Source organism: Petaurus breviceps, unplaced genomic scaffold, assembly GCF_028583685.1.
Source record: "Petaurus breviceps papuanus isolate PSGF00001 unplaced genomic scaffold, PetGlider_PUasm1.0 90994, whole genome shotgun sequence".
Lineage (NCBI taxonomy): Eukaryota > Metazoa > Chordata > Mammalia > Diprotodontia > Petauridae > Petaurus > Petaurus breviceps.
Genome location: NW_027187393.1, coordinates 1,886,216 through 1,910,163, shown reverse-complemented (window position 1 = coordinate 1,910,163; position 23,948 = coordinate 1,886,216). Strand labels below are relative to the sequence as shown.

The following is a 23,948-nucleotide window of genomic DNA, read 5'->3' as shown; positions in this document are numbered from 1 at the left end:
CTGCTGCTCCCCAGCCTGCCTCTTTCTTGGGGTCCCTGCCATGGCCGGTGGCCAGGAGTGGGATCAGGTGATGCTTGGCACTCAAGCCAAGTTGGGAGGGAGGGGATGTGAACTAAAAGATACTAGGCAGACACAACAATGTGAATGACACAGTGCCAACCAGAAGCAGGAAAGGGCTGGCCCCTTACAGACATCTGTACTTGGCTCTGGCCTGCATTTGTCATTGTAGATGGAATCTGTGAATGACAGGAAGCTAGCACAGGTGACATTTAAGTCGATGGGCTATAAAACGCCTTGTGCTAGAGCAGTGAGGCTAACAAGGTCTAATATAATACATCTGTTAAGTCCCTTCTATGCAGGGAGCACTCTCCTGGACAGGGGGAGACAGACCATCTAAATAAGACCCCACCGTGGGCATGTGCTACCCAGCTAACCAATGGGAGCCTAGGGGTCTTTGTGATTTTGTAGGGAGAAGCTGGGCTGTCAAGGAGGGCTTATTCCTGGAAGGAACATCTCAGTTGGACTTTTTTTTTTAAGGTGAAAAGGGAAAGAAAGAAGGATTCTGAGGATTACGAACATCTCATATGAAAGGTATGGAGGATTGGATTATCAAGCACGTTTGGGGCAGTGGGGAGAGAAGGGCCTCCAGAGTGGCTGGGGTTTAATAATGAGAGGAAGCATGTGAAATTTAACTGCAAAGATGAGCAGTATTGCACTTTACTAGGGTTTCAAAAAATTGCACAGGTATAGAGCTGGGGACAGTGACAGGACAAGGAGAAAGGCTGATGTGGCATTAATAGAAGCATATCATCAGAGCAAGAGAAGATGGTTCTGCCGTGCTTAGACCAGTGCTGCTAACAGTGCAGTAGATTGAGAGCTAGGCCTGCAGTCAGGAAGCCCCGAGTTTAAATCCGTCCTCAGACACTTAACTCTGCAACACTGAGCAAGTCATTTAACCGGTTTCCTTCACTGTAAAATGGGAATAGTGCCTGTTATGGTGGTTGTGAGAATAAAACGAAATATTTGTAAAGCCACATACCCGGCACATAGTAAATGGGTGCCATGTAAATGCTAGTTATTTTTACTATTAGACCCCCAGTCTGTACTGCTCGGTTCGGGCACCATATCTTAGGAGAAAACAAGCTAGGGGGCAACTAAGCCACATTCTATAAGACAACTGATCAAAGAATCTAGGGGTGTTTCTCTTATAAAAAGTGTGGTCTTGGGGCGGCTAGGTGACGCAGTGAATAGAGCACCGGCCCTGGAGTCGGGAGGGCCTGAGTTCAAATATGGCCTCAGACACTTAACACTAGCTGAGTGACCTTGAGCAAGTCACTTAACCCCAAATGCCCAGCCTTCCCCCCTCCAAAAAAAAAAGTGTGATCTTCCTCATATTTAAACATCACAAGGGACCATGTGGTAGAGGGATTCGATTTGCCCAGCCTGCCCCCCCAGGGCAGAAGTGAAATGTAAGCTACAGGGAATTCTGATCAATATAAGGAAAAACATGACTAGCAGACCTCGTGCAAAGCAGAACAGCCCGCCCTGGGAGCTGGTGAATTGCCCATTGCTGGGCATCCCTGCTCAGATACAGAATGCACTGATGACCTTTTGGGTGGAGCTCTTCCCACAGGGCTGAGAGGACCCCACACACAAATAAGAAAATTGCCAGCTCCCATCCTGTTCTTAGCAGGTCTGGCAGAGCAGAGAATCAGCTGTACCCATCATCACCTTCATCTCTGACATCAGAGCATCCTTCCAAGGATCCACAGTGACCAAGAGTGTGAAGGAAGTCTCCCCCAGTCTGCCTGGTTATACTGCAGCTATATTACCTTCCCTTAGCATGGCTATGTTTGAGAGCAGCCCTCCAGCCCTGTATTTACCTCCTTGACCCAGTCTAATTTTCCGTTCTTGCAAAGGGTATTGCTTTCTCAATCAGGAGCGCTGGCGTCTGCTCCCAGCTCTGCCTTTTACACTGCACAACTTTAACCAAGTTACCTCTCTCTGAGCTTCATTTTCATACTGCATAACTGAGAAGCTTGGACTAGGATCTGCATGTGAGACCTTAGAAGGTCCACTCTCTATATGTGAGGAAACAAGCCCAGATAAGTGACATCCCTTACCCAGGACACATAGCTAAGTAACTAACAGGATTAGGCTTCGAGCCTAAGACTCCTGACTCAAAATCCAAGGTTCATTCTACTCTGCTGGACTGCCCTTCGAGGTTCCCTTAGTGCTCTAAATGTCTGTGGTTCTGTCTTGAAGTACCATCTTTTGTCTGGCCTTACCTCTTCTTCCTCTTTTTTTTTTTTTTTGCTTTTTGGAGGGCAGTTGGGGTTAAGTGACTCGCCCAAGGTCACGCAGCTAGTTTTTGTGTTAAGTGTCTGAGGCCGGATTTGAACTCAGGTCCTCCTGACTCCAGGGCTGGTGCTCTACTCACTGTGACACCAAGCTGCCCCTTACCTCTTCTTCCTTATGCACATGTGGATGGAGGGAAATAGCCAAGGGATCCCAGGGCACACTGTCTGGTTCCACTGACAGGTCCTACTGATGACTGTGTGCATTGAAGATATGCCTGCTACTTCAGATCCCACCCACCCCTGAAAAATTTACAATGGATTTATTGCCCACTGTGAGTTGCTTCCAGAAGACCATAACATTCAAGGAAAAGAGGCTTCCCTTGCTCACAGCCAATGCCCTGGTTACATCCTGGCATGGACCTTGTGGTTCCAGTGCAGAAATGGCAGTTAGAGGAGGCTGAATGAACCTGGCAACATCAGGACCAGAGTAACCCTCTGCCTCCCTGGCTCTAACTGTTAAAGTCTTTGGGTGCTTGACTGGGGTTCCCAAGAGAAAGCGTGGAGAGAGCTTTGGGCTGAGAGCCAAAAGACCTGGGACTGAGTCCCGGCTCAAAGACTTTCGAAGACTTTTACTCATTGTGTGACATTTGGCAACTGAGGACTCAGTTTCTTCCTTTGTAAAATGGGAGCAATAATTATACTACCCACTTTAGAGCTATTGAGAGAGAGAGGTATACTTTGTATACCTAAAGAGCTACTGAAATTATAGCCACATGCCTGAGAATTGGGCAGTTTGCTGAGTGAGACTCAGGACTGAACTGTCTACTTCCTCTTTCTCCTCCTCCCCTTCACAGGCCTGGCTTTAAGCCTGGTACAGCAGTAAACTCCCCACCCTACCTCCAGTACCTGGTAGCTGTGGTGGTGTACTGGATAGAGTGCTGGGCCAGGGGTTAGGAAGTCTTAAGTTCAAATCTGGCCTCAGACACCTACTAGCTGTGTGACCCTGGGCAAGTCACTTAAACTCTGTTTGCCTCAGTTTCCTCAACTGTAAAATAGAGATAATAAAAGCACTTATTTCATAGGGATCTTGTAAGGATCGAATGAGATAATATTTGTAAAAAGCACTTAGCACAGTGCCTAGAATTTAGCAGGTACTATATAAATGCTTGGGGTGTTCAGGGAGGACTAGCACCTTTGCTGTGGGAGCTTGCCAAGCCCTTTTCAGGACTGCTCACCCACTTTTAGTGTCCACCTGCCATCCAGCTCTCACCTGGGCAGCAGCCACATTCCAGTAAAACCATCTCGGCAGGTTGATGGTAATTGACAGGCCTCATTGGTGAGTTAAGGGGATGTCTACCCCATGTGTGAGAAGACATCCCCCCCCTCCCACCCCCAGCACATGAGAACAATTTGTTCCACCAGCCACAAAAGCACCTGAAGCAGGTGCCATGAGATGTTTAGAGCTTGGTGACACAAGGAACCATCCCGAGCCCTCACCAGTCAACATGACTTTTGTTCTGCCACTGAATTTCGATGACTCTGGAAGAGAGAGCAAAGACAACATTCACCTCTGCCTCACTTAGGTCCAATTCACAGACAAGACAAAACATCACCCATGATCCACTATTGCACCCTAACGTCTCCATGTCATTGGTCCTCTTTGAACAACAATAGAAATACTTATTCACGCTCTTCCCTTGGCCATGTTTGTAAGGATGAGTCCTAGAATGAGAGAGAGGAGGCAGAAGATGGTTTCTTTGAAAGTGAAGAATGTTTTCAAAAAAGAAGGGAAGCTTTTTCAATAGCTCCCTGGATACTATGTCCTTTGACAGCACTAAGTCTTCTTTCCTTTCCCCTTGGAACTCCCGAAGTCTCCTCTCTGACCACAGTTTTCTATCCTTAGAATTTTTAAGTTGGAAGTGACTTTAGAGGTCATCTTCATTTTACAACTGAGGAAACCAAGGCCCAAGTAGGGGAAAGGATTTGCACAAATTCAGATTGTGAGTCTTCTACCTTTCTCTCCCCCTAATTCCTCTAAGATTTGTTCTTTGCCCTCTTTGGGATCTTGGTACCTCAATCCTTAACTTCCTATCCATCAACCCTGTTCTGGCTTCTTTTCTCTCCCTAGCCAACCTGGATCCCTCCTCCCAGCCCTGGTTTGTATTTCAAGATGTTTGACATTTCCCTAGAATCATCCTCCTGCCACACCCACTATGCAAGTCCTTTGGGATTGGGTTATCCTTTGTAAAGGAAGAGGGACTTCTGAACTATGGGGATAACCTATGAGTCAGTTGAAAACTATTTGCTTGTATTTCTTTGTTCATCCCTCGATCAAGACAAGTGCAAAGACAAAGAGTGGGTACAAATGAGATCACTGTCTGGAGATGGATTTGGGTCAGTTATATAGCCAGAGCAAAGGGCAGAAGGATGAACAGCCTGTGTATGCCATTGGTACCCATGGAATGAAAAAACATCTAAAGTAGGAGCTTTAAACCTTTTTTGGTCATGGCTCCTTTTGGTAGGTAGTCTGGATTCTGCCACTCATTCCATATGTAGCTGTAGGCAAGTGGCTTTCTGTCTCTGGGCCTTAGTTTTCTCCTCTGTAAAATGGGAAGTGTTGAACTAGATGACAATTGCTACTTCTGCTCCAGCTGATCTCACCAATGGAACAATTCCCTCTGAACATGCATGGAATAACCTATCCATACCTCCACATCCTGTGGGAATCTTATAAATAGGTCCACTCACTTGGGGTCTTCACACCCTCCCAAAGGAGCCCCTAGATAAATTTCAAAGGGCCTATGAACATTTTTATATTTTCATCATTATTTCAAGATAATTGATTTCCTAAGTATTTTATTTCATGTATCTGAAAGCACTAGTGTGAGGCATCGCACTAAATTAATTAATTAAATTGAATTGTCTGTGTATACATCATATTCCCTGATAGACTGTAAGCTTCATAAGGGCAGGGACTCAAGCACAATTCTCTGCAATACCACAGGCATTTAATAAATGTCTGGCAAGTTGACTTGAAGTGTTGAAATGAATGGTGGGCCAACTGTAAGCAGAGAAGCAGATTGCTGATCAACTCTATGGAAGGCCCACAGATTGGTTCCTCCTTCAACAGAGCATCCCTTCCGCTTGAGGCTTCTGCCTTAGCGGAGTGACCTGGGTTCTTGAAGACTATACTAGTTGCACACAGGCCCCAGCACGTTCTACTATGCTGGAAAGGCTTAGAGTAAAATCCCAATGTCAATCTGTCTGTTCTCTAAGGCCCACCCTAGGTAAACATAGGAAGATTAATAGCTAGGAGACAGGGCAAGTGTCATCTTTGGCCATGGTAATCTCAAAACAACTCTCAAATCCTAAAAATATCAATTAGCCAGAGGAATTGAGGGAGTGCTCTGGGTGGGGCACCACAAGCCTGCCCCTGTCATCAGCAGGCTTCCTAATTAGCCAAGAGTGAGTCTGGAATTGGAAGAATAGACCTTGGAAGTTGGTCCAGAAAGCATAGGTGAGAGAACACCAAATTGGGGTAGGGTACTTTCTAAAAGAAAGATTCTCTTCTCTTCGGGGCCCCTGGGGGAATTGGAGCCTTTCAGTTGTGAGGAGGGATCACAAGAGTCAGGGAGGACTTCGGTAGGGTTCACTATAGAATATTTTAGAAAGCTGAAGCCCAACTTGTCTAGGACTTGATAGATTTATTCATACTTCTAATGATTTTGCCCTGGCATATTATTTCTTGATCTGTGGTTCCCTTTTCTCTTGTAAATAAGCTCTAGGGGCGCCCTCTTGTGGTCCGGGCTGTGGAGAGGAGGGCATCCTCAGTTTGTGAGTGCAGTATAGGAATGAAGACCGGGAATTAGAGATGGAGCAGAACTGTGAGGTCAGGGACACCAGCAGACTCAGGAGCAGAATGGGGCAGGAGTGAGGTGGGTTTCAGGCCTTGGTTGGGAATCAAAGATCAGAGAAGTTATCCATTGTGCTTTGTGTATTTTAGGAATGCAAGTTGAATTAAATTATACATCATATTCCCTGATAGATTGTAAGCTTCATGAGGGCGGGGACTCAAGCACAATTCTCTGCATACCACAGGCACTTAATAAATGTCCGTGTGTCTGAGCGCGTGTGTGTCTGTGTCTGTGTGTATATGCGTGTGTGTGCGTGTGCCCCTGTGTGAGTGTAGCTAGAATGTCAGTGTATGAGCAGAGCCCGGTGTGAGTGTGCAGTGGCCGGGCCTGGGGCGCTGCGCCGGGCGTGCGCTCACCAGCGTCTCGTCTCTGCTAGTCCTTCCTCGCGGAGGGTGTGGAGTTTGGGGCTTGGTTAGGGGAGGGCTCGCGGTGCGCGCGCGGGCTCCTGTCTGGGCACGCGCACGCTCTGTTCCGGGCTTTTGAGTGTCTGTGTGTGTGCGTGTGTGTGTGTGTGTGTGTGTGTGTGTGTGTGCATGCATGTGTGAGTGTGCACTCTGTGTGTTGGTGCACGCGCCCGCGCGCAGGAAGCTCGAGACTGGAGCTTGGAACCTGCTCTCTCTGGGCTGTCCCTGGCCCGAGAACCCTGGCCCTGTCAGGTCCCCGGCCCTGACACCCGGCGTACCAGCCAGAAGAGGAGGAAGGGAAAGAGGAGATGCCGGGGCCCGTAAGTAGCGCGGTCCGCGAGGGGAAGGAGGGCAGAGGGTCAAGGCGGGGAAGGGGGCTCTCCTAGGCCCGGGAGGTGCGGGGGCCAGGGAATGGGGGAGCCCCGAGGATTCCTGGCCAGGAGGCAGGTGGGTGTGTGCCAGGCAGGGGTCTGTGTGCCCCCGGCTCTGGTCAGGCCACAAGCTTTCTCGCCCTCCCCCCCCCCCCCACCACGCTGCCTGCACCCAGCGCCCGGCAGCTCAGGGAGCACCCCCTCACCCCAATTCTCATTCTCCTCCCCCCACCACACACACACAAGCACCGGCTCAGGGAGAGGGAGAGCGAGAGAGCCCTTGGTTCGCTTGGTAACAGTTGCCATGGCAAAGAGGCTGCGCTCACCAGGGAAACACATCTCCTGAAACCCAGAGACGCCTCCTCCCCAGTCCCCACCCCCAGCCCAGCTGCTGCAGGAGGGTGGGTGCCTCAGCCCTCTCCCCCCTCCCAAACTAAAGGGAATCTCCTGTCCCGGAAGGCAGGTCCTCCCTCCTCTGGGCCCCACCCTGGGCAACCTGGGCTCCCAGCCCAGCAGGTATCCCCACCTCTTCCCAGACCTGGGGTGTCCTCTTGGATCTGAGCTGGAAAGGACCTTAAAATGCAAAATCAACATGGGGAGAGAGCCATAGAACATAGAACACAAAATATCAGAGTTATAAAGGATCTGAAAGCACAGAATATTAGAGCTAAAGGGAACCTTAGGACCCAGAATATACTATGTCAGAACTAGAAAGAACATAGAACACAGAATATCAGGACTAGACATAAAATGTAACAGAGCACAGAATGTCAGCGCTGTAAAGGGCCTTAGAAGAGAAGATTGTCAACCCTAGGGAAGGAATTTTAGGAATTGTCTAGTCTAATCCCACCCCCACCCCCACATTTGAGAGGAAGAGACAGAGAGGAAATGACACTCATGATCACATAAATGAGTCTTCTGACTACTGTAAGCCCAGGGCTTTTAGCTGTGAAAGGATGTCCAAAATAGTACTTCATGTGCAAGCCATCCTGCCTTCCCTCCTGGGACAGGCCCTGCTTGCTTCAGCTCTCTCCAGGTCCAGGGAAGACTGGAATTGCCTGCTCCTTGGCCCATCATAGGCTCTGAACTCTGGGCCTTGAATTCACCCTTAGGAGGGATGGCTTTTCCACTTCAATCCTCCTCATCCTCCTCCTCAGGTAAAGAATTGGAGAGATCCCCCACTTCCCCCAATTAAGAGTTAAATAGATTCCCTCTCAGAAAGGGCAACTATAAAAGCTAGACCAATGAGTAGGGTTTATAAGGCTAGGACCCTGACAATTTTAGGCATCTCAAGACAGCCCATAAGCCCAGGCCATGAAGGAAGATAGGAGGAGCCAGCTCAGCCTACAGAAGGATTTTGAGACATTCGAGTTACTGCCAATGAGCATAGGGGACACCCTGTCCTCCCAAAGTCCCTTTATCCTCACAGGTTTCCCATCTCTCTGTCTACCTGGTACTCATCCATCCATCCATACTGTGACCCCTTAAGGGACTCTGCCAGAGAGGCTGGGGTGGGTGGGGAGGTGAGGGAGGGAAAGCCTGAGAGTATTCAGCAACAACATCATATCAAAGCCTGTTTCTCCCCCAGCTCCTAACCCCTAAAAAGGCATGAACCAATTTCCATATGGGGTGGTTGCTTTCGAGCCACCCCAGAACAGATCCATGAAACTATAAGTTGGGGAAGGGGGGGCAGAGGCTGGTAGGCTGAGAAGCTTCTACTGGACGTAGGGCTCCCCTGTGCCTTGGAAGCAAAGCCCAAAGGTCTCATTCTTGACTTGTTTCTCCCACTCAAACCCAAGTGAACTCCCAGTCTTAAGTGTTTTTAACAAGAGACCTTATCCTCTCCATTTCTCCCAAAGAAGCCTTCCCTGTTCCCTGGTTTGGGGGCCTTCACAGAAAATGAAATGTTCCAGGATTCTTTTTCCTAAACCCATCTGAATAATCTACCATGTCTGGAATCCTGAGATCTCTACTTGATCCAAGACCTGTCTGCTTCTCCCAGGAAATACCAAGGGGAGGGAGGCAGCTGAACAGGGAAGAGAAGGAAGAGGAGGAGGGGTGGAGGGAGCAGATTGCTGACGTACTGCAGTTGAACGTCCATGTGGGAGCCAGCCAGAGCTCAGGCACATTTTTCTCTCCCTTTGTTCCCGGGGCCATAAAGTGTCCTTTTCTTGTGTGAGGACAATGAGCTGCCTGTGCTGAGATGCCCTGGGCCTGGAGGAAACCTGGGGCCCTCTTCCGGACCCATGAGGGGAGGCCCAGAGATTGGACCTAGGGGCCCACATTCCAACCGTGGCAGCTGCTGTGTGAGAAAAGAGATCTGAGTCAGAGGAAATGACCTGCCCCCTTCCCTGCCCTCCCTCCCATCCCAGCAGCTAGGGAATGAATGGCTATCCAACCCTGCCTGACTCAGCCCTGCACACGCTAGGCTGGGGTCACTACTCATTGTAATGCCAAGAGCCCCTGCACTGGCACATGGTGCCTATGCTGTGGAAAAACCTGGTGAGTGAAGGATGAAACACAGAGCACTGAGCCCCATGGGTGACTGGGAGCCTTCTCTTGAGCATTGGCTGAAAGGGACCTTAAGAATGGGTGGCCTTATCATGAAGTCGGGGCCAGCACAAGTCCAAGATCCAGCTTCTGTGATCTTAAGTCAGAATTCAGAAGACCTGGGTTTGAATTCAGCCTCATCTCCGGTCTACTCTTTTTGTGGCAGCATAGTGCAGTGGCAAGTATGTTGGAGCTGGAGTCAGGAAGACTTGAGTTCAAATCCTCCCCTCAGATATTTATCGGCTTTGCAATCCTGGGATTAAATTAAATAAGCAGTTTTCTGTAGACTCTAAAGCATTCTGTTCATGTGAACTATTACTATTTGACCTTAGGCAAGTCATTTTCCCTAGCTATGCCTCAATTCCTCATCAGCAGGACAAGAAGATCTCAAAATTCTATTACTACTCTAAACCTTTTAAGGCATTTAGTTCATCCCAATGCCTTGGTTTCTTTACCTGTAAAATGGGCCTATGTAAAATGGCCCTTCTGGCTGGGCAGTGTGGGGTGGTTCAGTGGGAAGAGAACCAGACAGAAAATTCAGAGGTCGGGGCTCCAGTCCTAGCTTGGAGCAGCTCGTGGTCATCCTAGGACACCAGAGAAGGAAGACTCCTCAGAGCTTTAGCTTTCCCATCTGCAAAACAGTCGTGACAAGTGTTACTTGCATTTCCTTTTGTTCTTTCTCTTCCTGCACATCTCTTCCCCCAAGTTCCTTAGCAGGCTTAGGGTATTCTAAAAATACTCTAATCCAAGCCTTTCAAAGGCTTCATTTAAACCATCCCAGACAGGTGAGAATCTTCTTTATGAGAATATGTATAAACATTCCATCAACCTTCACACATCTACCTGTGGTAAAGGGCCTTGTTCAATCTGAATCCCTCAGGGGATATATATAGCCCATTTCTGAACCCTTAGTCTGATTTCTATTTTTCCAGGCTTAATAATCCCAGATTACTTTACTTCCCCAAGGCTCTGTGGAGACTAGGATGTAGTTACCCCCTCTATCTTCATTTCCACTCTGCTCTTTGGGGCAGGGCACAGACAAGGAAGGACTATGAGGCCAGCCAACGGGACCCTGTCAGAGGTGGGCTTCACTTGTAACCCAGAGTGCAACAAGTGGGCCTAAAATCAGCAAATACCCAGCTCAACTTCCATGCCAGGAACAGGGGAAACTATGGAAGAAGGAAGGAGCCTAGTGACCCACCGTGCAAAGACCAGATCTACCTGTTCAGGGATTGATCAGAGGGAGGGGATGGGATCGTGAGGTTCCAGGGCACAAAGCAGGAGGTGGCAGAGAATCCTGTTTCCCCTTTTTAAAATGATCTGCATGAAAGAGGCAGCCAGCCTTTCCTTCTGGGTTCTTACACAATAGAAAGCAGTATTTCTCTTCCCAGTCTTTATAGCACTTTGTATTTGCAATGTACAGCATTAGCCGTTTCTTTATTCTAACCAGGCCTCATATGTGATTAGTGCTTTATATTCATTTTAGGGGTAGAAACTTGGGATTCAAAGACCTAGATTTGGAGTCCTAGCTCTTCTACATACTTGGAGGAGTTCTTTCTCCTTTATGGGTCTCATTTTCCTCCTCTGTAAAATGGGGACAGTAGTTGCTCATCTCCCTTACAAAGATGATGAGAGGGTGGGGTGAGGTAACGAATGTGGAGTGCTTTCTTACTTATAAAGTCCTATGCACAGATCAGCAATTATTGTTGGTTTCTTATTGTTATTGTTGTTGATAGCAGCAGTATTTGATCCTCCCAACAGCACTGTAAAACTGGTAGGGTAGTCTCTATGTTCCCCCATTTTACAAAGATGGAAGTTGAAGCCAGGAGAGGGAAAGTCTTTTGCCCATGGTCACAAAGTTATTTGGTCTGGGGTAGAACTAGAACCCAAGCCTCTTGACCTCCCTTATCCTAGTCTAATACTCTTTCCACATCAGACTACCTATCTGGGACAAAGATATGATGATATCCACTTTGCAGATTAAGAAACCAAGGCATGAAGCCTATGTCTGTGGTAATCAGGTTAGAATTCACTGACTCTGGGGCTTCTGTCATTGGGTCAGGAACCCCATAGGCTCAGTAAGTAGCCTGCCAAGCCATTCAGAACTGTAGAGGCTGCAGAACAGGGGCCTTGGCATGGCCCAACTGTACAATACTCAGGTCCCAGAGAACTCACAGAGGAACCACATGGTGTAGGGGAAACACTAACCAAATTAGAATTCGGTCAACCTTGGTTCAGATTACAACTCAGAACATTAACTTGCCTCGTGACTTTGGACAGATCATTTTCCCCTCTCTCTGGGCTTCTTTTTCCTCATCTACAAAATGGAGACAGTAAATTCCTGGTGGGGTCATCAAGAAAATCAAGTTGCCTTTCTTGAATGGCCAGAATGCCTTTCTTCATCCAGGATTCAGGACTGGAAGGGACCTAGTCCAACTTTCCTGATTTTACAAGAGGGAACTGAGATCCAGAGAGGGGAAATAATTTGCCCAAAGTCACACAGATAGTAAATGGCAGAGCTAAGGATCTAACCAAGGTCCTGCGACTGAATTCTCCTCTTCTCTACTTGTCGGTTAATTACCTTTTTTTCAAGGGACACTTCCTTCACTAGAGGTCCAGTCCTCAGTGATCATTTCCTCCATGTGGCTTTGTGATTGCTCTTGGCTAGGCATTTGTCCTCTGTTCTCAATAAAACCATGAGCCCCTGCCTCAGTTGTACCTCCTTGCAAATAGCCCTCCCAAAGGACTCTCTACACAGTAGATGTGCAGGAAACACTGATGTATTTATACAGTAGAATCACTTTGAAAGTGATAAAGCAACATAAAACAGGGGTCAAGGCCCTGTGCTGAGAACAGAATTATAAGCCACAGATAGCCCCTGCCCCCTAGGGGCTTACAGTTTAGCTGAAAGACAGCTATACAGAAGAAGGAGCTCTGGACTAGTAAATTCTGTTCCTGCTGGACCACTTACCAGCTATGTGTCCTTGGGAAATTCACTTCCCTTCTCCGGCCTCAGTTTCCTCATCTGGAAAATGTGGGTGTTGGACAAGGTCCCTTTTAACTCTAATCCCTATGCAAATGGGCCCTCCTGAATTTACTCATAGGGCTATAATGAGGATTAAATGAGATACAGATGTAATGCAAAGTGCTTTATAAACTAGGCTTTGCTAAGAATCTCAGAATAAGAAGGGTCCTCAGAGGGCAAAAAAACAGCTCTTCCTTTACCAAGAATTCTCTCTATAACAGTCACAAGTTGTCGTCAAGCCTCCAGTGAAAGGGGACTCACCACCTGCAGAAGCAGCCTATTCCATTTTTGGTTAACTAATTGTCAGAAAATTCTTTCTTCTAGCCAGACAAAATCTTTGTCCCTGAGATTTCACCCATTGTTCCCAGTTCTGCCCTCTGGGCCTTCTTCTCCATGATAACCCTACAAATAGTCATCATACCTACATTGTCTTTTCTGTTCAGGCTAACATCTCCTGGTTCCTTTAAATGATTCTCCACTGACACGCTCTCAGGTCTCTCATCTTGGTCACCAGACTTTGGAAACACTCCAGTGTGAGTGAATCACTCAGGACTGAATGAGGGACTTTAGATATGAAGGAAATGGAATAAGCATTTATAAATCACCTACATATACTAGTGTTAAGTGCTTTACAAATATTATCTCATTTGATCCTCACAATGACCCTGTGAGATAAGTGCTATTCTTATCTCTGTTTTACAGTTGGGGAAACTGAGGCAAACATGTTGTGTGACTTGACCAGGGTCACACAGCTAGGAAGTGTCTGAAGTCACATTTGAACTCAGATCTTCCTCACTTCAGGCCCAGCACTCTGTGCACTGTGGTGCCACCTGGTTGCCTCAGATGTGATCTAATTGTGGTAGAATACAGTGGGAAATCTCCTGGGATATTATGGCTCTCTTAATGCAGCACAAGATTGCTTTAGGTTGGGGGCTGCCATATCAAACTGCAGTCTCATATTTGGACCTGAAGTCCACTAAGACCCTGACATCTTTCTTGTTGGGTTTTTTAATGAACACTTGGCCATCCCTCTGCATCCTAAACCTTTTGTCAATTTTTCTTAAATCTGAGTATAAGATTTTACATTTACCCCTCTTGTATTTCATCTGATGAAGATCTTTTTTGACCCTAGTTCTGCACCTGGTAGGATAGTTTTCCCTCTTAGCTTTGCATCATCTGCAAATCGAGTAAGCCTACCACCTCTACACTCATATATGGCATTGACAAAAATGTTTAATAAATAGGACCAAGTATACTTCATAGGACCAGAGATTTTGAACTGGAAAGGAGGCCATTTTATTTTGTAGATGAGGGAAGTCAGGTCCAAAGAGTTTAATGTACTTGACTCAGATGACATAAAGAGCAGAGGCAGGATTTGAATTCTAGCCCTCACACTCTCAAATCTGTAGGGTTTTTTCCCACTGTACAGATTGTTTCCCCTAGAATCCAGAGGCCTAGATGATCCCTAATGATTTATAGGGGCAGCTAGGAGATTAAATGGATAGGATGCCCAGCCTGGAGTCAGGAAGACTCATCTTCCTGAGTTCAAATTTGGCCTTAGACTAACTGTGTGACCCTGGGTAAGTCATTTAACCTTTTTTGCCTCAGTTTCCTCATTTGTAAAAAGAACTGGAGAAAGAAATGGCAAACCACTCCAGTATCTTTGCCAAGAAAACCCCAAAAGGGTCAAGAAGGGTTGCACACACCTTAAAACAACTGAACAGCAGTGTTTTAGAGTTAGCATGGCATCATGGACAGAGTGTTAGATTTAGAGTCAGGAAGACCTGTGTTCAAATTCCATATCAGAGGTTAGCTGTCTGATCCTGGTAGAAGTCCCTTAATCTTTCTGGTCCTCAGTTCCTCACCTGTAAAATAAAGGGGTTGGACTACATGGCCTCTGAGGTCCCTTCCAAACCTAAATCTATAATCCCTCTCTAGAGCATTTCACTAAGGATCCCCTCCAGAGCATTATGCTAGAGACCTCCTTCTGGGTTGGCATTGATTGATTACTGCTTTTAAGTTAAGTCATCACCAAATTTAACTGACTGTACTATCCTTTAATCCACATCTCTCTACTTTGCCCAAAAGGACATTTTAAGGGATTTTGTCAAATATCTTGTCACAAAATCCAGATTTGCTATATCTCTGACATTCCCTTGATCTATACCAGGCTAGTCTTTCAGGACATCAATGGACGTGTCATTTCATTGATCTGGGCTCTCCCTCCACTGGTGCAGAGCACAACTTAGCCATGCCTATTCATTCCGGATGACTTTTGTCCATTTTCTCCTGTAAATCCTCCATGGGGGTTCACCCGGCATCATCAGGGCCTTCTTATCTCCTCACATCTCATGAACATTGATGGAGTATCCGGGTTATGGCTTATCCTCACTCTCACTACCTGACTGGGCCGCCTTTTCCCATCATATATCTGCAGGATAATGTCCTTCATATCAGCTCAGCTGTGCAATTCTTCATTAGTAACTTGTAACCTGTGTACACTAACTATGTACTTCTCCATTGCCTGTGGGCGACCTTTGCCTTTAATTCTTCAGAGACTGTGTCATTCTGTGACTTATAGCCATTCAGAATCACCAGAAGAACCTTGTTAAAATCAAGCAAACAAACTGGGCTTTGTTTCACTCAGGAGGAAGTGGCAATCCAAACCTGCTCCTCCTCTCCTATTCAGTTGTGGGCCAAGTTAATTGCACTGGGTCTGTCCAAGATATATATATTGATAAATCAACTCTATGGATTGCTAGACAATGGGCATTTTCTATCCACTTCGTTTTTCCAGTGTGGATAGTTAGCCAAGAAGTTACACGAATGATTATCTCACTTAGGAGGCTTTGCAGTGTTCCAGGGCTTAATTCATTCAATAGAATATCATCCAAGAATTAGTCTAGCAGCTGTGTAAATTTAAAAAAACAAAGGTAATCTGGTATAGTCTGCTTTTGTTGAACCATTCTGGTTCTGGTGATGACTAGTCAACAAGCATTTATTCCGCATTATCATTGCTAAGTGCTAGGAATACAAGGAAAAGCAAAAAAAACATGGTTTCTGTTCTGATGAAACTCACACCACAACGGAGAAAAATGGTGGATAATTATGCACACATGACATGTATATGTACAATATAAATGGAAGGCAATCTTAGAGGGAAAGGACTAGCCATGGAGGAGACCTCCTGCAAAAAGGGAGATTGGAGCTGAGTTCTTCCTTCAGAAGCTAGAAGTACTTCCCTTTGTAAGTATATACATGACATGATTTTAATAACTTGTTCTAGAATTTTATTAACAAGCAAAGTCAAGTTCCCTGGCCTTTGTCAGCCAGTCCACAAGCATTTAAAGATAGACTTGTCTGGACTCTCTATATACCAGAAAGTGTTCTTTGGGTTGAAGTGTCCTTGATTTTTTCAGATAACACCAACAATGGTTCAGTAATCACATCTGCAAGTTCTTTCAGTAGCCTGGGTCTAATGACCTTGTTGCCCTGGGTCTGATAAAGACTCCCTCCTAATCTCTTCACCTATCTTAGGTTTCAATTCTCTCTTAACCATTTATGTTCTATCTTTTCCAAGTCTGGAATCCAGACAGGACTTCATTCAAAACAGTAACTAATGAGATAAATCAGGATGTGAGAAGTATCAAATGAGTAATCCCAAGAGTAAGAGGTTCAGGGTTGGCTAGGTGCACAGTGAATAGAGCACCAGCCCTGGAGTCAGGAGAACCTGAGTTCAAATTTAACCTCAAACACTTAACACAAAACTAGCTGTGTGACCTTGAGCAAGTCACTTAACCCCAATTGCCCTACCTTCCCCCTCCAAAAAGCAAAAAGAAAAATCTAAAAAGAAAAGTAAGAGATTCAAGAATTCAGAGAAGGAAGAAAGTGTATTATTATCAAGTCCTTGGTCCTTCAGCCTGGACCCTCAAATCCCTCCCCAGGGTAGGGTTTAAAATGGGGGTAGCTAGGTGGCAAAGTGAATAGAGTACCAGCCCTGGAGTCAGGAGGACCTGAACTCAAACCTGTCCTCCAACACATGACACTCATTAGCTGTGTGACCTTGGGCAAGTCAATTCGCCCCAATTGCCTCACCAACAACAAAACAAAATGCCCAGGATTTGGATTATAGAGCTAGAGATCCTTCTTCATCCAGATTTTCCATGTTTTGGTCACAGGGCTGGGTTCTTATAGTATGAAGAGTCCACTGGCTACAATTTTATGGGTAGGTAATTATAGCTCCTATTTCTCTAGGCCTTTTTATCAGCAAAGTCCCTCTTAACTCTAAGAACCTGTGATGTTATGAGATGCAGGTGCAAATCAGAAGTATTCCTCCTTGGCCTGATTTTTCTGTAGTCAGATATTGCTACAGAATTGTAATGGCCAGGATTGCCACCCAGTAAAGTTCTAATTTACCCAAAAATTAGCCAGCAAACAGGATAAGTCAAGCAGTGGAGGAAAATTCAGGTCTTGGGTGTAGAGAGGCCACATGTCAATTGACAAAAACTCATTTGATTAAGATTTCTGGGACACCCTGTCTATATGTCTATAAACCATAAATAGGTATTGTTGTTGTTTAGTTGTGTCTGACTCTTCATGACCTGTGAATCATACATGCCAGTATTGTCCATGGGGTTTTCTTGGCAAAGATTCTGGAGTGCCATTTACTTTTCCAGTTTGTAGGTATACATACTTCCATTGCTAAGTACCCACAAAGGTGTCATTCATAACATGTTCTAGAAACCAGGGTTTTTTGTTCGAAGAGTCCATTAAAGTCTATCTTTTTCTATCTTTATGTCTATATCTATATGGTAACAAGGTGACTCAGTGTGTTAGAGTGCTGGACCTGAAGTTCAAATCCTATCTCAGACATTTAGCAGCTCTGTGTGAGACAAGTCACTTAAGCCCTCTTAGCCTCAGTTTCCTCATCTGTGAAACGAAGGGGTTGAACTCAGTGACATCTAAGGCTAAGGTCCCTTCGAATTCAAAATTTGTGATCCTGTGGACAGTTCTGTGAAGGAAGGTCATGCAGTCATCATTATCCCCATTTTATAGATGAGGGAACTGAGGTTAGATGATTCATCCAAGGTTCCAAAATGAAGTTTCAAACCAGGAATTAAAACCAGGTCCTCTGATAGTAATCCAGCACTTTTTATACACCACCGTCCTGCCTCTAGATGCCCATAATAACATTTCTTCACTATGCCTGATGCCTATCTGCCCAGGTCACTCAGAGTTCTCTCCCGCTGAAGTACTGAGGGCCTCTGCCCAATATTCTTAATAAGAATCACAGTTGGTATTCTTATAGCAAACTCTTTACATTAAAGCTTGCTTGATCTACCCAACAATCCTATGGAATGTTAGGTAGGTTAGATTATTAGACAGACAGACAGACAGACAGATGGGTGGATGGATGGGTGGATGGATGGATGGATGGATAGATTAGATTATTAGGTGATAGATATATCCATAGGTAAGTAGATAGATAGACAAACAAATAAATAGGCAAATGGACAGATAGATTAGTTTAATAGCTAGACAAGTAGATGGATGGATGATTATTATTAGATTATTAGATAGATATGGATGGATTAGATAGATAGATAGGCAGGCAGATTAGAGATAGAAATGAATGGATAGATTAGATAAATAGATGATAGATTAAATAGACACAGATAGAGATGGATGGATTAGATAGACAAATAAATAGGCAAATGGATAGATAGATAGATAGATGGATGGATAGGCAGATTAGTAGACACGGATAGAGATGGACAAATGGATTAAATAGGCAGACAGATTAGCTAGATGAACAGACATACCTGCATACATGTATACATACATACATACATACTATATTCATTAAACACTTTTTATGTGCCAGGCACTACTTGTTTTCCAGGTGAGGAAGCAAAGGCTGAGGAAATGACTTTCCTCCACTCACCCAGTGAATTAGTGGAAGAATGAGGACTTATCCTAGGTTTTTAGATGCTACTGGTGGTCCCTCCACTCTTATCATTGTCTGCAGCCTTTGGTTTAACCTAAAGCTTGCTGTGGGGAGCCTCACAAGGTTGTCTGCTGCAGGGTACTAACAAGTCTACAACATAATGCATTCAACAAACATTGATTAGACACCTACTGAGTTGCAGAGCATAGTGCTAGGTTCTGAGGAAGAAGATAAACCATGTAAATGAGGCAGGGTTCCTCTCCTCATGGAGCTCCCTGTCTGCTGGGGGAATCAAAGACAATATGACACTACAGCAGTGCAAGACAAAGTCCTATATGATGTCAGGGGTGGGGAGAGGCAGGTCACTGCTGATCAGGACAAAATTCTTGGAGAAAGTAACATTTGAGCTGAGTGTTTAAAATATATATAAGAATAGTCTAAGAAGAAAAGGCAGGACACTCTAGACAGAAAGGACAAGGTGAACAATGGCACAGAATCAAGGGAGCACAATTATGTTAGGGGAGGGGAGGGGAGGGACAGAAAGTGGACTAGTTTGGGTGAGCAGAGGTTGCAAGAAGAGTAATATGATATGTAATGTGTTATCCTAGATTGTGGAAGGCCTTGAATGCTAGGCAAAGAACTTTAAATAGTACTCATCAAGCAATAGGGAGCCACAGGTAATGTTTTAATAGAAGAGTCAGATGACCAGATCTATATATAAGAAAGATGGATAATTAGATATATAGACAGATGGACAGAGATAGATAGATAGATAGATAGATAGATAGATAGATAGATAGATAGATAGATAGGTAGGTAGGTAGGTAGATAGATACAGCATTTACTCTGGCAGTAGTGTGAAGATTGGATTGAAGTGGCGAGAGCAGAAGACCTATTCAGAAGCCTGTTGTATAGATGGGGGGGGGGCTTGTATTAGGATAGTGACAATGGCAATAAAGAAGAAATGGATTTGAACTCCATGACCCATATTAGAAAGAAGGAGCAAAAACAAGCCTACAATATCAGACAAAGATTGCTGGTGGTGCTAGACAAATAGTGAAGCTAGGAAGGAGATGCAGGTTTAAGCAAAAAGACAATGAACTTGACTCAGGACACCTTTGAGTTTGAGATGCCGGTGGGACATCTAGGTAGAGACATCCAGTAGGCTGCTGGACATGTGAGTCTCCAGCATGGAAGAAAGGAAAAAGACAGAAAAAGAGGATTAGGAATCATCTTTGAAGAGGTGCCAGTGAGCACAGTTACCAAGAGCAGAGGAAAAAGATAAAAGGTCAAATATAAACTCTTGGGGAGATCCTCCCAGAATGAAGGGGTCAAGAAGGGAACAGCAAGTGCCCTTCACTGAACATGGGCTCCAAGCTCAATGGCTCCTTTTTTTCTGAAGGTCTGAGTGACAGTTCAGCATATCATTTCCCCTGCCACTCCCAAAGAGTTTGTTCTGCCCAGAAACCCGAGAAGCAGAAGTGAAGTCTTCCCCGGTGCTTCCTGACCCTCCCCTAGCTCTTTTTTTATTTTTTGCTTTTTGGAGGGCAGTTGGGGTTAAGTGACTTGCCCAAGGTCACACAGCTAGTTTTTTGTGTTAAGTGTCTGAGGCTGACTGAATTTGAACTCAGGTCCTCCTGACTTCAGGGCTGGTGCTCTATTCACTGTGCTACCTAGCCACCCCTCCCCTAGCTCTTTTGAGCAGCATAGATCTGGAGTCTAAAGAGCTGAATTTGCATCCCATTTCTGCTGATTACTACCCAGGTGACTGGGCAGTCACTACACCTCTGTAAGCCCCAGTTTCCTTATCTGTAAGAGGAAAGGGTTGACCCAGATGATCTCTAGAAGGCCTCTTCCAATGATATTGCCGGCCTCCGTTTATTCATAGGTCCCATTTCTGACCTGTTGGGCAGCCTTGCTGCCATGCATCCCGACCAAGGCCTGGGTCTCTTTAAATGAATGTGATTGGCTGTCTTGGAGCATTCCTGAAACACTTCCCCAGGGTTTCAGAAAAAGGAGAACAACAGCTTTAATTAACTCCAAGTGACTGGCAGCAGCAGCGGCAGCAGCATTGTCGGGCAGGCGGCAATGTCGTGGTTTTCTCTGGGCTCCGTCGCCATGGCAGCTGTGTGGAGGGGCTGGCATGGGGGCGGGCAGGCGGGCGCTATTGTTCCTGCCATTGTCTCGACTCAGAACACAGTTCCCAAGAAGTGGAGGGACTGTCCCAGGTCTGGAGGGGTACAGAGCAGAAAGGGACTACACTGGGTAAAGTTGGGAGCCAGACCAGGCTTTCCAAGGCTTGTGCCCCTTCTCTGTTTTAGGTCCAGGGCTTACCTTTCTTACCCTGTTCTACACCAGGGCTTACCCTTCTCCCAGCTGAAGGAGCAGAAGACCTACTAGTAACCGTCTTCATGACCTTGCCAGCTCTTCAGTCCCTGGATATGCCTTCAAGACAACTCTCAGGCTCATACTGCTCTTAATTGGGGGGGGGGTCCCCATAACCAAGGAACTGATGTACTAAAGGCAAGAAATCCATGTGGATAGATTTCAAAGGGTCCATGAACTTGGGTTGGGGGAGAGGGGGAAATAACACCTTTCTCCTCATTAACCTCTACCTGAAATTTAACATTTCCTTCAATTATTTAAAAGCATGATTCTAAAGAGGTTTCACCAGACTGCCCCCCCCAAAAAAAACCATGACATCAAAAAGGTTAAGACCCCCTTTTGCAGGGAGTTGAAAGGAAATGAAAGAAGAGCAGAACTGGGTGGGGGAAAGGAGGGAGAATGAGAAAAGAGAGAGGTGCTGATAGGTGGAAGTCAACATCCAGGATCCAATACCTCTCCTGTCAGTTCGATATCCTGGCCCTGACCTTACAATTCTCTGACACAATGAAAAACAAAAAACAATCACAAAGCACCTGCTGGGGCAGCCAAGTGGTGAAGTGGATAGAATTCTGGGTCTGGAGTCACAAGACCTGGGTTCAAATCCAGCCTCAGACACTTCCTAGCTGTGTGACCCTGGGCAAGTCACTTCACCCTGTGTGCTTCCGTTTCCTCCTCTGTGAAATGAGCTGGAGAAGGAAATGGCAAACCATTCCAGTATCTTTGCCAAGAAAATGCCAAATAGGGTCACAGAGTCAGACATGACTGAACAACAAATGTGCAGAGAACTGTTCTAGGCCAGGAGATAAATATAGCCAAAACACAGTCCCCATCCTGATGGGAGCTTAGGTAAAGTTTAGGGGGATAAGATTGATTTCTATAATATATGTTCCATGAAAAGTGCATCAGCATAGATCAGAATGGTATGGGGGAAAGATTTGGAATCAGGGATCTTGGTGTGTTTCTGTTCTGCTGATCACTCCTTGTGCAACCTCAGACACTCCCTGCCCCCACCTCCACCCCAGGGACTGGATTTCTTCATCAGTCAAATGAGGGGATTGGGCTGGATAAGATCCAAATCACTCCTCAGCTTCAGATCCTATGAAAGCCATTTTAGTCTGGACTTACGATTTCCTCAGTATAAGGAATTCCCAATGTGGAAAACAGTCTATAATTTGTGGGTTTCGGAAGTTGTCTGGGGGCACTGAAAGGTTGTGACTTGTTTGGTGTCACATAGCTAACATGTGTTCCAAGTGAGTAGGTCTTCTTGACTATCCATTAGATAACCACAGTTGTCTAGAATGAGAGAAACATTAAGGAGTTAACAAAGCAAAAAGCTGATATAATAGGTCTGAGAGGTCTGTCCAACCCAGGGAGAATCATGGAAGATTTCCTGGAAAAGATGGATTTTGAATTAGTTCCTGTGAAGTCTGGATGGTCAAATCACATCTGTCATGGGAGTGGGACTGTCCTTGGGAAGAACCCAAGCCTGCCCGGGGCCCTAAACACCTGTGGGCAAGGGGGGGAGAATCCACTCCCATAGTGAAATGGCTGAGGAGGCTGGGCTTGAGGTGCCAGACCTTGGAGATTCAGAGGAACCAGATGGTCATTAGAGAAAAGAGTCCAGGCAGCCACTAAAGGCTGAATTGCCCTCCAAGACCCTGTGCCAGAAGAGGAAGTGGAGGCTCCCATTTCCCATGCCCATATCTATTTTTTCCTCGCTCTAGGAGAGGATGCCAGCCTTCATCCTTTGCCATCTCCCTCAGGCAGAAAAAGGGACTGGAGAGGCTTGGCGAGGGAAATGCAGTGTGATAGAGAGAGGGAGGGGGTGAGGACAAGGAAATGGGGGAGGGAAGGAGTGTGACAGGCAGCAAGGGGGGCGGGAATGCGACAGCGGGAAGGAGGGAGAGAAAGACACCCTGAGCAGGGAGTGTTCCCGGCAGCTAGCGCAGAGAGAGGCCAACCCTAAACTCTTTCCCCACCCCATCCAGTAAGCATCGAAGAAATAAAGGGACCCTCACTCTCGCCAGGCTCTCCGCCCAGCCTCTGGACCACCAACACTTCTCGGGCTGGGTGCACGTTGCGGGGCCTGGCACGAGGCCACCCCCGCCCAGCTATTCCTGAGCTCTTAGGAAGCCCGCCTCGCCCCCGCCCCACCTGCAGAAACGACCACGGGAAGGCTGGGGGTGCTTCTCCCAGGTGTGTCGGGGCGGGGGCGGGGCGGGGCTGGGCGGTAGTGGGCGGGTGTGTCCCACCAGTGGGAGAAACCCAGGCTATGGCTGCGAGTCTAAGTGTCTGGGGGCGTTGGTAAAGACCAGGAGGTTAGTATCTCCGGGAGTCTCCGGGAGAACAGGGCCCCACGGCGAGTGTGCTGCCTTGGGAAATGGAGGGGTGGCCCGGGCAGGATCTGGGAGGTGCGTGGGAGAGTGGGCCATGGCCTCTTCCATAAAGCGCTGCTCTGCACGTGTAGACGTCGGCACATGCATGTACAATATGCGTTCGGTTATATCCCTTGGCGTATGGGTGAGGCGCGGCGGGGTAGATGTCTACAGGCTTTGCCTAAGGAGCGGGGAGGAGTAGGGGCACGGGCTTCATGACTATGGGTGTCGGAGAAATCGGGACACTGGCAGTCAGCGCGGCACCATGGTATAGTGGAAAGAGGTCCGGCCGAGAGACTTGGGTTCTAATGTGGAGTTTGTCGTTTCCAAGCTCTGTAACCGTGGGCAAGTAAGTCACTAAATCTCTCTGGGCTTGATTTTCCCTATATCTTTGCACTATTTTGCAGTTATTGTAAGGAAAGGGAAGAAACAAGCATTTATTAGTCAGTCAATAAGCATTTATTAAGCGCCTACTTATGTGCTAAGCAAGGGTTATAGACGTGTAAGTTATTATATGTTCCACGACTCTCTTTAAGTATCCGAAGGAAGACCGGCCAAATCCTCGCACTTCACTCCCTCCAGGACCTTCAGATTACTTTTCTGACTGGTCGACCTCAGATGCTGTCTCTTGCCCCCTTCCCCCCCCCCCCCCCCCCCCCCCCCCCCCCCCCCCCCCC

General features: G+C 46.5%; 1 protein-coding gene across 1 annotated transcript in view; it reads left to right on the top strand.

The window, feature by feature from the left end:
* Positions 1-6,645: 6,645 nt before the first annotated feature.
* Positions 6,646-23,948, top strand: part of PRR7 (proline rich 7, synaptic) — a 21,575-nt gene continuing 4,272 nt past the window's right edge. The window contains exon 1 of the mRNA XM_069077524.1: positions 6,646-6,938. The gene's annotated coding sequence lies outside the window, so the exon portion shown is untranslated. The remainder of the gene's footprint in view (positions 6,939-23,948) is intronic.